The sequence below is a fragment of the Chiloscyllium punctatum genome, chromosome 41 (genome assembly GCF_047496795.1).
Source record: "Chiloscyllium punctatum isolate Juve2018m chromosome 41, sChiPun1.3, whole genome shotgun sequence".
NCBI lineage: Eukaryota > Metazoa > Chordata > Chondrichthyes > Orectolobiformes > Hemiscylliidae > Chiloscyllium > Chiloscyllium punctatum.
The window spans coordinates 66,661,300-66,677,089 of NC_092779.1; the positions used below are offsets into that span (position 1 = coordinate 66,661,300).

At 46.1% G+C, this 15,790-nt stretch overlaps 6 non-coding genes across 6 annotated transcripts; all 6 read right to left on the reverse strand.

The window, feature by feature from the left end:
• Window positions 1-1,957: 1,957 nt before the first annotated feature.
• trnal-uaa (transfer RNA leucine (anticodon UAA)) lies at window positions 1,958-2,040 on the reverse strand. Its single transcript has one exon. It is a non-coding gene; the product is annotated as a tRNA-Leu (tRNA).
• Window positions 2,041-4,703: 2,663 nt separating this feature from the next.
• On the reverse strand, window positions 4,704-4,786 carry trnal-uaa (transfer RNA leucine (anticodon UAA)). Its single transcript has one exon. It is a non-coding gene; the product is annotated as a tRNA-Leu (tRNA).
• A 2,663-nt stretch (window positions 4,787-7,449) lies between these two features.
• Window positions 7,450-7,532, reverse strand: trnal-uaa (transfer RNA leucine (anticodon UAA)). Its single transcript has one exon. It is a non-coding gene; the product is annotated as a tRNA-Leu (tRNA).
• A 2,663-nt stretch (window positions 7,533-10,195) lies between these two features.
• trnal-uaa (transfer RNA leucine (anticodon UAA)) lies at window positions 10,196-10,278 on the reverse strand. The gene has a single exon. It is a non-coding gene; the product is annotated as a tRNA-Leu (tRNA).
• Window positions 10,279-12,941: 2,663 nt separating this feature from the next.
• On the reverse strand, window positions 12,942-13,024 carry trnal-uaa (transfer RNA leucine (anticodon UAA)). Its single transcript has one exon. It is a non-coding gene; the product is annotated as a tRNA-Leu (tRNA).
• Window positions 13,025-15,687: 2,663 nt separating this feature from the next.
• On the reverse strand, window positions 15,688-15,770 carry trnal-uaa (transfer RNA leucine (anticodon UAA)). The gene has a single exon. It is a non-coding gene; the product is annotated as a tRNA-Leu (tRNA).
• Window positions 15,771-15,790: the final 20 nt, after the last annotated feature.

Sequence of the window (15,790 nt, forward strand, 5' to 3'; positions counted from 1 at the left end):
GCGACACAATAAAGTTTGATAAATTCCATGGTGCTTTTAAGAAATGCAGTCTCTGTTCACCTCAATCTAAAAGGCAGTTTCTGAACATAGTCAGAGAAGTCAAAAGGGAATTAGCTCACCCCACCCCACTCTCCGGAAGAGGTGCTAACTGCCCTTGAGTGCTTTTTGTTCTCGATGTGAAGAGCTCTCACGCCTGAGTCACCTTCACGTCTCTGGTTGCTGAGCGAATCACAAAGAAGGAATTTCACCAGAGCTGCTACTGCCTCACTTCCCCACTCGCCCTCCCCGTTTACATTTTCCTGCTCGTCAGTGATTTAAAGAAATCCAAATGGATGCGATGTCATTCTGTAGCCTCTCTGTCGATTCCTCCGTCTCACTTCCAACGTGGCTTAGATCTCGGGGCGCACCTTAATACTAGCGACGCTGTGAAAGCATAGGTCCAGAGGTTCCTCTGAGAGTGTAATTTCTTTCATTGCTGTTGCTGATTGAATGAGCCACTTCCGTGCGAACTGCTCCAAAACATGATTCAGGACCTCTGGTGCCAACTCTCGTACGTTGAATAACGACAGACAGCTTCCAAATGAGGTCTTTCAGAGACGACTTTGGGGGTACATTTGACAGACAGACTAGTTCAGGAATCCGTGGTGCGCTGTGATACCAGAGCATCAGCTTCTTCCCTGTCTTTGAACCGGGCAAACCTGCGCAAGGAATGCAAATGCGGTGCTGCTTTTCATGGAAGGATCAGAAGGCGGGAACTACACTCTCAAACAGAATGGCATATGATCAGAACCAGGTTGGAGAAAAACTTGACAATGCTTTGCACAGTAATTAAATGGAGTTGCATTACATTTCACTACGAGAGCAGATTTGTTCAAGCACTGAAAGTTGAAGCCATTCTACTTTTCACCTTTCTGTTTCCAATCGCTCGTTGTTTAATGGGACTTGTTTAATTTTGGCTATGTGCTGAGCATGGACGAGATACACCGAAGTATCTGTTTCCACGCGGTGTGCCCTAATAACGTTGTGTTGCTTAAACCGGCATTAAAGGATCACTCTTTAGCGGAGCTTGCCGTCGCAGTCTGCGGCACAATCATATAGCCTGTTCGACTGCTCACGGGAACGGTAGCATTGTGAATCGCTGCAGAAACGAACGACTTCCTTACTTTTGCTCCGACTGACCATACTCTGGGAAATTTTCCCAGATTCTCAGTTCAGGATTTTTGCAGCTGGAAGTTACCTCAGAAACCCTGTTAACTCGTAATTTATTGAGAGAATCGCAAAACGGAAAGCATTTAACACGGAACACAAACAAAACTGGCAAACCAAATGTATTTCCAGACACAGCGAGCATGAATGCTAAATGTGAGACAGTCCGGGGCATGAGCCATAATGTAATCTCACAACTAACAACAGGGCAATTCCAAACTACTCTTTCAAACATACAGGAGCCTGAGTGCACCACCACTTCCCGGACAATGCTGAAAAGAGAGAAAGAAAGAACATAATAAGAATGGGCCATAAAAAGTGAATTTCACCAATCACAGTCTCGGCTAGATTACCTTTCCCTTCCGATGTCTCCAGGACGGAGATGAAGGAAATGGGAGAAATTCAATAACATATGACATCGAAATTCATTGGAACGATTTTTTCATTGGCCAGAAAACCAAATAACGACGAGTCGAGTCACCGTAGTACTTTGTTTCACAACAGCGATGAAATAACAGTCTCCATTCGGTTCCATTAAAATTCAACTCGCCTGGAACGTAAAGCAACAGAAGAGCTGCGGGAGGCGAACACGATCATGACAGCACAGACGCTTCGCCAAATTCGGCACTTTCACACACCACAATTCATTGCCCGGGAAGCAAACCCATTTCGCTTCTGTTTTAAACAGAAACGCAGCAGGGGTCGAAACAGCATTTCAACCAGCTGCGCGGTGGGAGAAGGTCAGCAGAAATGGCAGCGGTGGGATTCGAACCCACGCCTCTGTCAGAGACTGGAGCTTAAATCCAGCGCCTTAGACCGCTCGGCCACACTACCAGCCAGCCACTAGCGCTGCCCATTTTCTTGCACTTCCAATTGTGCTCCTGCAAAACAACAGATGCAAAGTCACGTTAAAAGGGTTCCATGATCCCTCTCCGACTCGCACAGCTGCTGGGATGTGCCCGGCTACAATGACAATTTCGCAGCAGATAATGATACCCATCAATCCAGACAAAAATCAATGGTAAGCTGAGTCGATCTTCTCAGACTCTTTTCAGCTCCAAATGCATCTGTGAGTGCGTGAGAACACACGATCGGTTATGATTTGGTCAAATTACCATGAGCTGCTTGACATGACTGCAATTTCGATTCTTGCATTGATAAATGATTTCACCCATTGCTCGAAACAGGACAACTTTCACGTTTACACGGAACATGAAACACACCGGACTACAGGGAAAATGCACAAAGCTGAGCAGCCCGTGTTCCAAATCATAACGTGCAGCATAGTTTCAGTCACTGTGTCTGTCTTGCAGAATAAGAGTCCCAAAGAATGTTCTCCACCCTAAAACCGGAGGTAGCATTACAATCCGAGAACGACAGATCACATTGCGAGGATGCTCTGACCTCGGAGCCAATTCGAGATGCCACTTTCCTTGCCTTTTTGCCTTAACCGTGCAATTCGCTGCAGAGATGTTCACACCTGGATATGAGCCACATGGATACCAACTGAGTTGGAAACCTGTGTGGGAATCGAAAGGAAGCGACACAATAAAGTTTGATAAATTCCATGGTGCTTTTAAGAAATGCAGTCTCTGTTCACCTCAATCTAAAAAGCAGTTTCTGAACATAGTCAGAGAAGTCAAAAGGGAATTAGCTCACCCCACCCCACTCTCCGGAAGAGGTGCTAACTGCCCTTGAGTGCTTTTTGTTCTCGATGTGAAGAGCTCTCACGCCTGAGTCACCTTCACGTCTCTGGTTGCTGAGCGAATCACAAAGAAGGAATTTCACCAGAGCTGCTACTGCCTCACTTCCCCACTCGCCCTCCCCGTTTACATTTTCCTGCTCGTCAGTGATTTAAAGAAATCCAAATGGATGCGATGTCATTCTGTAGCCTCTCTGTCGATTCCTCCGTCTCACTTCCAACGTGGCTTAGATCTCGGGGCGCACCTTAATACTAGCGACGCTGTGAAAGCATAGGTCCAGAGGTTCCTCTGAGAGTGTAATTTCTTTCATTGCTGTTGCTGATTGAATGAGCCACTTCCGTGCGAACTGCTCCAAAACATGATTCAGGACCTCTGGTGCCAACTCTCGTACGTTGAATAACGACAGACAGCTTCCAAATGAGGTCTTTCAGAGACGACTTTGGGGGTACATTTGACAGACAGACTAGTTCAGGAATCCGTGGTGCGCTGTGATACCAGAGCATCAGCTTCTTCCCTGTCTTTGAACCGGGCAAACCTGCGCAAGGAATGCAAATGCGGTGCTGCTTTTCATGGAAGGATCAGAAGGCGGGAACTACACTCTCAAACAGAATGGCATATGATCAGAACCAGGTTGGAGAAAAACTTGACAATGCTTTGCACAGTAATTAAATGGAGTTGCATTACATTTCACTACGAGAGCAGATTTGTTCAAGCACTGAAAGTTGAAGCCATTCTACTTTTCACCTTTCTGTTTCCAATCGCTCGTTGTTTAATGGGACTTGTTTAATTTTGGCTATGTGCTGAGCATGGACGAGATACACCGAAGTATCTGTTTCCACGCGGTGTGCCCTAATAACGTTGTGTTGCTTACACCGGCATTAAAGGATCACTCTTTAGCGGAGCTTGCCGTCGCAGTCTGCGGCACAATCATATAGCCTGTTCGACTGCTCACGGGAACGGTAGCATTGTGAATCGCTGCAGAAACGAACGACTTCCTTACTTTTGCTCCGACTGACCATACTCTGGGAAATTTTCCCAGATTCTCAGTTCAGGATTTTTGCAGCTGGAAGTTACCTCAGAAACCCTGTTCAGTCGTAATTTATTGAGAGAATCGCAAAACGGAAAGCATTTAACACGGAACACAAACAAAACTGGCAAACCAAATGTATTTCCAGACACAGCGAGCATGAATGCTAAATGTGAGACAGTCCGGGGCATGAGCCATAAAGTAATCTCACAACTAACAACAGGGCAATTCCAAACTACTCTTTCAAACATACAGGAGCCTGAGTGCACCACCACTTCCCGGACAATGCTGAAAAGAGAGAAAGAAAGAACATAATAAGAATGGGCCATAAATAGTGAATTTCACCAATCACAGTCTCGGCTAGATTACCTTTCCCTTCCGATGTCTCCAGGACGGAGATGAAGGAAATGGGAGAAATTCAATAACATATGACATCGAAATTCATTGGAACGATTTTTTCATTGGCCAGAAAACCAAATAACGACGAGTCGAGTCACCGTAGTACTTTGTTTCACAACAGCGATGAAATAACAGTCTCCATTCGGTTCCATTAAAATTCAACTCGCCTGGAACGTAAAGCAACAGAAGAGCTGCGGGAGGCGAACACGATCATGACAGCACAGACGCTTCGCTAAATTCGGCACTTTCACACACCACAATTAATTGCCCGGGAAGCAAACCCATTTCGCTTCTGTTTTAAACAGAAACGCAGCAGGGGTCGAAACAGCATTTCAACCAGCTGCGCGATTGGAGAAGGTCAGCAGAAATGGCAGCTGTGGGATTCGAATCCACGCCTCTGTCAGAGACTGGAGTTTAAATCCAGCGCCTTAGACCGCTCGGCCACACTACCAGCCAGCCACTAGCGCTGCCCATTTTCTTGCACTTCCAATTGTGCTCCTGCAAAACAACAGATGCAAAGTCACGTTAAAAGGGTTCCATGATCCCTCTCCGACTCGCACAGCTGCTGGGATGTGCCCGGCTACAATGACAATTTCGCAGCAGATAATGATACCCATCAATCCAGACAAAAATCAATGGTAAGCTGAGTCGATCTTCTCAGACTCTTTTCAGCTCCAAATGCATCTGTGAGTGCGTGAGAACACACGATCGGTTATGATTTGGTCAAATTACCATGAGCTGCTTGACATGACTGCAATTTCGATTCTTGCATTGATAAATGATTTCACCCATTGCTCGAAACAGGACAACTTTCACGTTTACACGGAACATGAAACACACCGGACTACAGGGAAAATGCACAAAGCTGAGCAGCCCGTGTTCCAAATCATAACGTGCAGCATAGTTTCAGTCACTGTGTCTGTCTTGCAGAATAAGAGTCCCAAAGAATGTTCTCCACCCTAAAACCGGAGGTAGCATTACAATCCGAGAACGACAGATCACATTGCGAGGATGCTCTGACCTCGGAGCCAATTCGAGATGCCACTTTCCTTGCCTTTTTGCCTTAACCGTGCAATTCGCTGCAGAGATGTTCACACCTGGATATGAGCCACATGGATACCAACTGAGTTGGAAACCTGTGTGGGAATCGAAAGGAAGCGACACAATAAAGTTTGATAAATTCCATGGTGCTTTTAAGAAATGCAGTCTCTGTTCACCTCAATCTAAAAGGCAGTTTCTGAACATAGTCAGAGAACTCAAAAGGGAATTAGCTCACCCCACCCCACTCTCCGGAAGAGGTGCTAACTGCCCTTGAGTGCTTTTTGTTCTCGATGTGAAGAGCTCTCACGCCTGAGTCACCTTCACGTCTCTGGTTGCTGAGCGAATCACAAAGAAGGAATTTCACCAGAGCTGCTACTGCCTCACTTCCCCACTCGCCCTCCCCGTTTATATTTTCCTGCTCGTCAGTGATTTAAAGAAATCCAAATGGATGCGATGTCATTCTGTAGCCTCTCTGTCGATTCCTCCGTCTCACTTCCAACGTGGCTTAGATCTCGGGGCGCACCTTAATACTAGCGACGCTGTGAAAGCATAGGTCCAGAGGTTCCTCTGAGAGTGTAATTTCTTTCATTGCTGTTGCTGATTGAATGAGCCACTTCCGTGCGAACTGCTCCAAAACATGATTCAGGACCTCTGGTGCCAACTCTCGTACGTTGAATAACGACAGACAGCTTCCAAATGAGGTCTTTCAGAGACGACTTTGGGGGTACATTTGACAGACAGACTAGTTCAGGAATCCGTGGTGCGCTGTGATACCAGAGCATCAGCTTCTTCCCTGTCTTTGAACCGGGCAAACCTGCGCAAGGAATGCAAATGCGGTGCTGCTTTTCATGGAAGGATCAGAAGGCGGGAACTACACTCTCAAACAGAATGGCATATGATCAGAACCAGGTTGGAGAAAAACTTGACAATGCTTTGCACAGTAATTAAATGGAGTTGCATTACATTTCACTACGAGAGCAGATTTGTTCAAGCACTGAAAGTTGAAGCCATTCTACTTTTCACCTTTCTGTTTCCAATCGCTCGTTGTTTAATGGGACTTGTTTAATTTTGGCTATGTGCTGAGCATGGACGAGATACACCGAAGTATCTGTTTCCACGCGGTGTGCCCTAATAACGTTGTGTTGCTTACACCGGCATTAAAGGATCACTCTTTAGCGGAGCTTGCCGTCGCAGTCTGCGGCACAATCATATAGCCTGTTCGACTGCTCACGGGAACGGTAGCATTGTGAATCGCTGCAGAAACGAACGACTTCCTTACTTTTGCTCCGACTGACCATACTCTGGGAAATTTTCCCAGATTCTCAGTTCAGGATTTTTGCAGCTGGAAGTTACCTCAGAAACCCTGTTCAGTCGTAATTTATTGAGAGAATCGCAAAACGGAAAGCATTTAACACGGAACACAAACAAAACTGGCAAACCAAATGTATTTCCAGACACAGCGAGCATGAATGCTAAATGTGAGACAGTCCGGGGCATGAGCCATAATGTAATCTCACAACTAACAACAGGGCAATTCCAAACTACTCTTTCAAACATACAGGAGCCTGAGTGCACCACCACTTCCCGGACAATGCTGAAAAGAGAGAAAGAAAGAACATAATAAGAATGGGCCATAAAAAGTGAATTTCACCAATCACAGTCTCGGCTAGATTACCTTTCCCTTCCGATGTCTCCAGGACGGAGATGAAGGAAATGGGAGAAATTCAATAACATATGACATCGAAATTCATTGGAACGATTTTTTCATTGGCCAGAAAACCAAATAACGACGAGTCGAGTCACCGTAGTACTTTGTTTCACAACAGCGATGAAATAACAGTCTCCATTCGGTTCCATTAAAATTCAACTCGCCTGGAACGTAAAGCAACAGAAGAGCTGCGGGAGGCGAACACGATCATGACAGCACAGACGCTTCGCTAAATTCGGCACTTTCACACACCACAATTAATTGCCCGGGAAGCAAACCCATTTCGCTTCTGTTTTAAACAGAAACGCAGCAGGGGTCGAAACAGCATTTCAACCAGCTGCGCGATTGGAGAAGGTCAGCAGAAATGGCAGCTGTGGGATTCGAACCCACGCCTCTGTCAGAGACTGGAGTTTAAATCCAGCGCCTTAGACCGCTCGGCCACACTACCAGCCAGCCACTCGCGCTGCCCATTTTCTTGCACTTCCAATTGTGCTCCTGCAAAACAACAGATGCAAAGTCACGTTAAAAGGGTTCCATGATCCCTCTCCGACTCGCACAGCTGCTGGGATGTGCCCGGCTACAATGACAATTTCGCAGCAGATAATGATACCCATCAATCCAGACAAAAATCAATGGTAAGCTGAGTCGATCTTCTCAGACTCTTTTCAGCTCCAAATGCATCTGTGAGTGCGTGAGAACACACGATCGGTTATGATTTGGTCAAATTACCATGAGCTGCTTGACATGACTGCAATTTCGATTCTTGCATTGATAAATGATTTCACCCATTGCTCGAAACAGGACAACTTTCACGTTTACACGGAACATGAAACACACCGGACTACAGGGAAAATGCACAAAGCTGAGCAGCCCGTGTTCCAAATCATAACGTGCAGCATAGTTTCAGTCACTGTGTCTGTCTTGCAGAATAAGAGTCCCAAAGAATGTTCTCCACCCTAAAACCGGAGGTAGCATTACAATCCGAGAACGACAGATCACATTGCGAGGATGCTCTGACCTCGGAGCCAATTCGAGATGCCACTTTCCTTGCCTTTTTGCCTTAACCGTGCAATTCGCTGCAGAGATGTTCACACCTGGATATGAGCCACATGGATACCAACTGAGTTGGAAACCTGTGTGGGAATCGAAAGGAAGCAACACAATAAAGTTTGATAAATTCCATGGTGCTTTTAAGAAATGCAGTCTCTGTTCACCTCAATCTAAAAGGCAGTTTCTGAACATAGTCAGAGAACTCAAAAGGGAATTAGCTCACCCCACCCCACTCTCCGGAAGAGGTGCTAACTGCCCTTGAGTGCTTTTTGTTCTCGATGTGAAGAGCTCTCACGCCTGAGTCACCTTCACGTCTCTGGTTGCTGAGCGAATCACAAAGAAGGAATTTCACCAGAGCTGCTACTGCCTCACTTCCCCACTCGCCCTCCCCGTTTATATTTTCCTGCTCGTCAGTGATTTAAAGAAATCCAAATGGATGCGATGTCATTCTGTAGCCTCTCTGTCGATTCCTCCGTCTCACTTCCAACGTGGCTTAGATCTCGGGGCGCACCTTAATACTAGCGACGCTGTGAAAGCATAGGTCCAGAGGTTCCTCTGAGAGTGTAATTTCTTTCATTGCTGTTGCTGATTGAATGAGCCACTTCCGTGCGAACTGCTCCAAAACATGATTCAGGACCTCTGGTGCCAACTCTCGTACGTTGAATAACGACAGACAGCTTCCAAATGAGGTCTTTCAGAGACGACTTTGGGGGTACATTTGACAGACAGACTAGTTCAGGAATCCGTGGTGCGCTGTGATACCAGAGCATCAGCTTCTTCCCTGTCTTTGAACCGGGCAAACCTGCGCAAGGAATGCAAATGCGGTGCTGCTTTTCATGGAAGGATCAGAAGGCGGGAACTACACTCTCAAACAGAATGGCATATGATCAGAACCAGGTTGGAGAAAAACTTGACAATGCTTTGCACAGTAATTAAATGGAGTTGCATTACATTTCACTACGAGAGCAGATTTGTTCAAGCACTGAAAGTTGAAGCCATTCTACTTTTCACCTTTCTGTTTCCAATCGCTCGTTGTTTAATGGGACTTGTTTAATTTTGGCTATGTGCTGAGCATGGACGAGATACACCGAAGTATCTGTTTCCACGCGGTGTGCCCTAATAACGTTGTGTTGCTTAAACCGGCATTAAAGGATCACTCTTTAGCGGAGCTTGCCGTCGCAGTCTGCGGCACAATCATATAGCCTGTTCGACTGCTCACGGGAACGGTAGCATTGTGAATCGCTGCAGAAACGAACGACTTCCTTACTTTTGCTCCGACTGACCATACTCTGGGAAATTTTCCCAGATTCTCAGTTCAGGATTTTTGCAGCTGGAAGTTACCTCAGAAACCCTGTTAACTCGTAATTTATTGAGAGAATCGCAAAACGGAAAGCATTTAACACGGAACACAAACAAAACTGGCAAACCAAATGTATTTCCAGACACAGCGAGCATGAATGCTAAATGTGAGACAGTCCGGGGCATGAGCCATAATGTAATCTCACAACTAACAACAGGGCAATTCCAAACTACTCTTTCAAACATACAGGAGCCTGAGTGCACCACCACTTCCCGGACAATGCTGAAAAGAGAGAAAGAAAGAACATAATAAGAATGGGCCATAAAAAGTGAATTTCACCAATCACAGTCTCGGCTAGATTACCTTTCCCTTCCGATGTCTCCAGGACGGAGATGAAGGAAATGGGAGAAATTCAATAACATATGACATCGAAATTCATTGGAACGATTTTTTCATTGGCCAGAAAACCAAATAACGACGAGTCGAGTCACCGTAGTACTTTGTTTCACAACAGCGATGAAATAACAGTCTCCATTCGATTCCATTAAAATTCAACTCGCCTGGAACGTAAAGCAACAGAAGAGCTGCGGGAGGCGAACACGATCATGACAGCACAGACGCTTCGCCAAATTCGGCACTTTCACACACCACAATTAATTGCCCGGGAAGCAAACCCATTTCGCTTCTGTTTTAAACAGAAACGCAGCAGGGGTCGAAACAGCATTTCAACCAGCTGCGCGATTGGAGAAGGTCAGCAGAAATGGCAGCGGTGGGATTCGAACCCACGCCTCTGTCAGAGACTGGAGCTTAAATCCAGCGCCTTAGACCGCTCGGCCACACTACCAGCCAGCCACTCGCGCTGCCCATTTTCTTGCACTTCCAATTGTGCTCCTGCAAAACAACAGATGCAAAGTCACGTTAAAAGGGTTCCATGATCCCTCTCCGACTCGCACAGCTGCTGGGATGTGCCCGGCTACAATGACAATTTCGCAGCAGATAATGATACCCATCAATCCAGACAAAAATCAATGGTAAGCTGAGTCGATCTTCTCAGACTCTTTTCAGCTCCAAATGCATCTGTGAGTGCGTGAGAACACACGATCGGTTATGATTTGGTCAAATTACCATGAGCTGCTTGACATGACTGCAATTTCGATTCTTGCATTGATAAATGATTTCACCCATTGCTCGAAACAGGACAACTTTCACGTTTACACGGAACATGAAACACACCGGACTACAGGGAAAATGCACAAAGCTGAGCAGCCCGTGTTCCAAATCATAACGTGCAGCATAGTTTCAGTCACTGTGTCTGTCTTGCAGAATAAGAGTCCCAAAGAATGTTCTCCACCCTAAAACCGGAGGTAGCATTACAATCCGAGAACGACAGATCACATTGCGAGGATGCTCTGACCTCGGAGCCAATTCGAGATGCCACTTTCCTTGCCTTTTTGCCTTAACCGTGCAATTCGCTGCAGAGATGTTCACACCTGGATATGAGCCACATGGATACCAACTGAGTTGGAAACCTGTGTGGGAATCGAAAGGAAGCGACACAATAAAGTTTGATAAATTCCATGGTGCTTTTAAGAAATGCAGTCTCTGTTCACCTCAATCTAAAAAGCAGTTTCTGAACATAGTCAGAGAAGTCAAAAGGGAATTAGCTCACCCCACCCCACTCTCCGGAAGAGGTGCTAACTGCCCTTGAGTGCTTTTTGTTCTCGATGTGAAGAGCTCTCACGCCTGAGTCACCTTCACGTCTCTGGTTGCTGAGCGAATCACAAAGAAGGAATTTCACCAGAGCTGCTACTGCCTCACTTCCCCACTCGCCCTCCCCGTTTACATTTTCCTGCTCGTCAGTGATTTAAAGAAATCCAAATGGATGCGATGTCATTCTGTAGCCTCTCTGTCGATTCCTCCGTCTCACTTCCAACGTGGCTTAGATCTCGGGGCGCACCTTAATACTAGCGACGCTGTGAAAGCATAGGTCCAGAGGTTCCTCTGAGAGTGTAATTTCTTTCATTGCTGTTGCTGATTGAATGAGCCACTTCCGTGCGAACTGCTCCAAAACATGATTCAGGACCTCTGGTGCCAACTCTCGTACGTTGAATAACGACAGACAGCTTCCAAATGAGGTCTTTCAGAGACGACTTTGGGGGTACATTTGACAGACAGACTAGTTCAGGAATCCGTGGTGCGCTGTGATACCAGAGCATCAGCTTCTTCCCTGTCTTTGAACCGGGCAAACCTGCGCAAGGAATGCAAATGCGGTGCTGCTTTTCATGGAAGGATCAGAAGGCGGGAACTACACTCTCAAACAGAATGGCATATGATCAGAACCAGGTTGGAGAAAAACTTGACAATGCTTTGCACAGTAATTAAATGGAGTTGCATTACATTTCACTACGAGAGCAGATTTGTTCAGGCACTGAAAGTTGAAGCCATTCTACTTTTCACCTTTCTGTTTCCAATCGCTCGTTGTTTAATGGGACTTGTTTAATTTTGGCTATGTGCTGAGCATGGACGAGATACACCGAAGTATCTGTTTCCACGCGGTGTGCCCTAATAACGTTGTGTTGCTTACACCGGCATTAAAGGATCACTCTTTAGCGGAGCTTGCCGTCGCAGTCTGCGGCACAATCATATAGCCTGTTCGACTGCTCACGGGAACGGTAGCATTGTGAATCGCTGCAGAAACGAACGACTTCCTTACTTTTGCTCCGACTGACCATACTCTGGGAAATTTTCCCAGATTCTCAGTTCAGGATTTTTGCAGCTGGAAGTTACCTCAGAAACCCTGTTAACTCGTAATTTATTGAGAGAATCGCAAAACGGAAAGCATTTAACACGGAACACAAACAAAACTGGCAAACCAAATGTATTTCCAGACACAGCGAGCATGAATGCTAAATGTGAGACAGTCCGGGGCATGAGCCATAAAGTAATCTCACAACTAACAACAGGGCAATTCCAAACTACTCTTTCAAACATACAGGAGCCTGAGTGCACCACCACTTCCCGGACAATGCTGAAAAGAGAGAAAGAAAGAACATAATAAGAATGGGCCATAAAAAGTGAATTTCACCAATCACAGTCTCGGCTAGATTACCTTTCCCTTCCGATGTCTCCAGGACGGAGATGAAGGAAATGGGAGAAATTCAATAACATATGACACCGAAATTCATTGGAACGATTTTTTCATTGGCCAGAAAACCAAATAACGACGAGTCGAGTCACCGTAGTACTTTGTTTCACAACAGCGATGAAATAACAGTCTCCATTCGATTCCATTAAAATTCAACTCGCCTGGAACGTAAAGCAACAGAAGAGCTGCGGGAGGCGAACACGATCATGACAGCACAGACGCTTCGCTAAATTCGGCACTTTCACACACCACGATTAATTGCCCGGGAAGCAAACCCATTTCGCTTCTGTTTTAAACAGAAACGCAGCAGGGGTCGAAACAGCATTTCAACCAGCTGCGCGATTGGAGAAGGTCAGCAGAAATGGCAGCGGTGGGATTCGAACCCACGCCTCTGTCAGAGACTGGAGCTTAAATCCAGCGCCTTAGACCGCTCGGCCACACTACCAGCCAGCCACTAGCGCTGCCCATTTTCTTGCACTTCCAATTGTGCTCCTGCAAAACAACAGATGCAAAGTCACGTTAAAAGGGTTCCATGATCCCTCTCCGACTCGCACAGCTGCTGGGATGTGCCCGGCTACAATGACAATTTCGCAGCAGATAATGATACCCATCAATCCAGACAAAAATCAATGGTAAGCTGAGTCGATCTTCTCAGACTCTTTTCAGCTCCAAATGCATCTGTGAGTGCGTGAGAACACACGATCGGTTATGATTTGGTCAAATTACCATGAGCTGCTTGACATGACTGCAATTTCGATTCTTGCATTGATAAATGATTTCACCCATTGCTCGAAACAGGACAACTTTCACGTTTACACGGAACATGAAACACACCGGACTACAGGGAAAATGCACAAAGCTGAGCAGCCCGTGTTCCAAATCATAACGTGCAGCATAGTTTCAGTCACTGTGTCTGTCTTGCAGAATAAGAGTCCCAAAGAATGTTCTCCACCCTAAAACCGGAGGTAGCATTACAATCCGAGAACGACAGATCACATTGCGAGGATGCTCTGACCTCGGAGCCAATTCGAGATGCCACTTTCCTTGCCTTTTTGCCTTAACCGTGCAATTCGCTGCAGAGATGTTCACACCTGGATATGAGCCACATGGATACCAACTGAGTTGGAAACCTGTGTGGGAATCGAAAGGAAGCGACACAATAAAGTTTGATAAATTCCATGGTGCTTTTAAGAAATGCAGTCTCTGTTCACCTCAATCTAAAAGGCAGTTTCTGAACATAGTCAGAGAAGTCAAAAGGGAATTAGCTCACCCCACCCCACTCTCCGGAAGAGGTGCTAACTGCCCTTGAGTGCTTTTTGTTCTCGATGTGAAGAGCTCTCACGCCTGAGTCACCTTCACGTCTCTGGTTGCTGAGCGAATCACAAAGAAGGAATTTCACCAGAGCTGCTACTGCCTCACTTCCCCACTCGCCCTCCCCGTTTACATTTTCCTGCTCGTCAGTGATTTAAAGAAATCCAAATGGATGCGATGTCATTCTGTAGCCTCTCTGTCGATTCCTCCGTCTCACTTCCAACGTGGCTTAGATCTCGGGGCGCACCTTAATACTAGCGACGCTGTGAAAGCATAGGTCCAGAGGTTCCTCTGAGAGTGTAATTTCTTTCATTGCTGTTGCTGATTGAATGAGCCACTTCCGTGCGAACTGCTCCAAAACATGATTCAGGACCTCTGGTGCCAACTCTCGTACGTTGAATAACGACAGACAGCTTCCAAATGAGGTCTTTCAGAGACGACTTTGGGGGTACATTTGACAGACAGACTAGTTCAGGAATCCGTGGTGCGCTGTGATACCAGAGCATCAGCTTCTTCCCTGTCTTTGAACCGGGCAAACCTGCGCAAGGAATGCAAATGCGGTGCTGCTTTTCATGGAAGGATCAGAAGGCGGGAACTACACTCTCAAACAGAATGGCATATGATCAGAACCAGGTTGGAGAAAAACTTGACAATGCTTTGCACAGTAATTAAATGGAGTTGCATTACATTTCACTACGAGAGCAGATTTGTTCAAGCACTGAAAGTTGAAGCCATTCTACTTTTCACCTTTCTGTTTCCAATCGCTCGTTGTTTAATGGGACTTGTTTAATTTTGGCTATGTGCTGAGCATGGACGAGATACACCGAAGTATCTGTTTCCACGCGGTGTGCCCTAATAACGTTGTGTTGCTTAAACCGGCATTAAAGGATCACTCTTTAGCGGAGCTTGCCGTCGCAGTCTGCGGCACAATCATATAGCCTGTTCGACTGCTCACGGGAACGGTAGCATTGTGAATCGCTGCAGAAACGAACGACTTCCTTACTTTTGCTCCGACTGACCATACTCTGGGAAATTTTCCCAGATTCTCAGTTCAGGATTTTTGCAGCTGGAAGTTACCTCAGAAACCCTGTTAACTCGTAATTTATTGAGAGAATCGCAAAACGGAAAGCATTTAACACGGAACACAAACAAAACTGGCAAACCAAATGTATTTCCAGACACAGCGAGCATGAATGCTAAATGTGAGACAGTCCGGGGCATGAGCCATAATGTAATCTCACAACTAACAACAGGGCAATTCCAAACTACTCTTTCAAACATACAGGAGCCTGAGTGCACCACCACTTCCCGGACAATGCTGAAAAGAGAGAAAGAAAGAACATAATAAGAATGGGCCATAAAAAGTGAATTTCACCAATCACAGTCTCGGCTAGATTACCTTTCCCTTCCGATGTCTCCAGGACGGAGATGAAGGAAATGGGAGAAATTCAATAACATATGACATCGAAATTCATTGGAACGATTTTTTCATTGGCCAGAAAACCAAATAACGACGAGTCGAGTCACCGTAGTACTTTGTTTCACAACAGCGATGAAATAACAGTCTCCATTCGATTCCATTAAAATTCAACTCGCCTGGAACGTAAAGCAACAGAAGAGCTGCGGGAGGCGAACACGATCATGACAGCACAGACGCTTCGCCAAATTCGGCACTTTCACACACCACAATTAATTGCCCGGGAAGCAAACCCATTTCGCTTCTGTTTTAAACAGAAACGCAGCAGGGGTCGAAACAGCATTTCAACCAGCTGCGCGATTGGAGAAGGTCAGCAGAAATGGCAGCGGTGGGATTCGAACCCACGCCTCTGTCAGAGACTGGAGCTTAAATCCAGCGCCTTAGACCGCTCGGCCACACTACCAGCCAGCCACTAGCACTGCC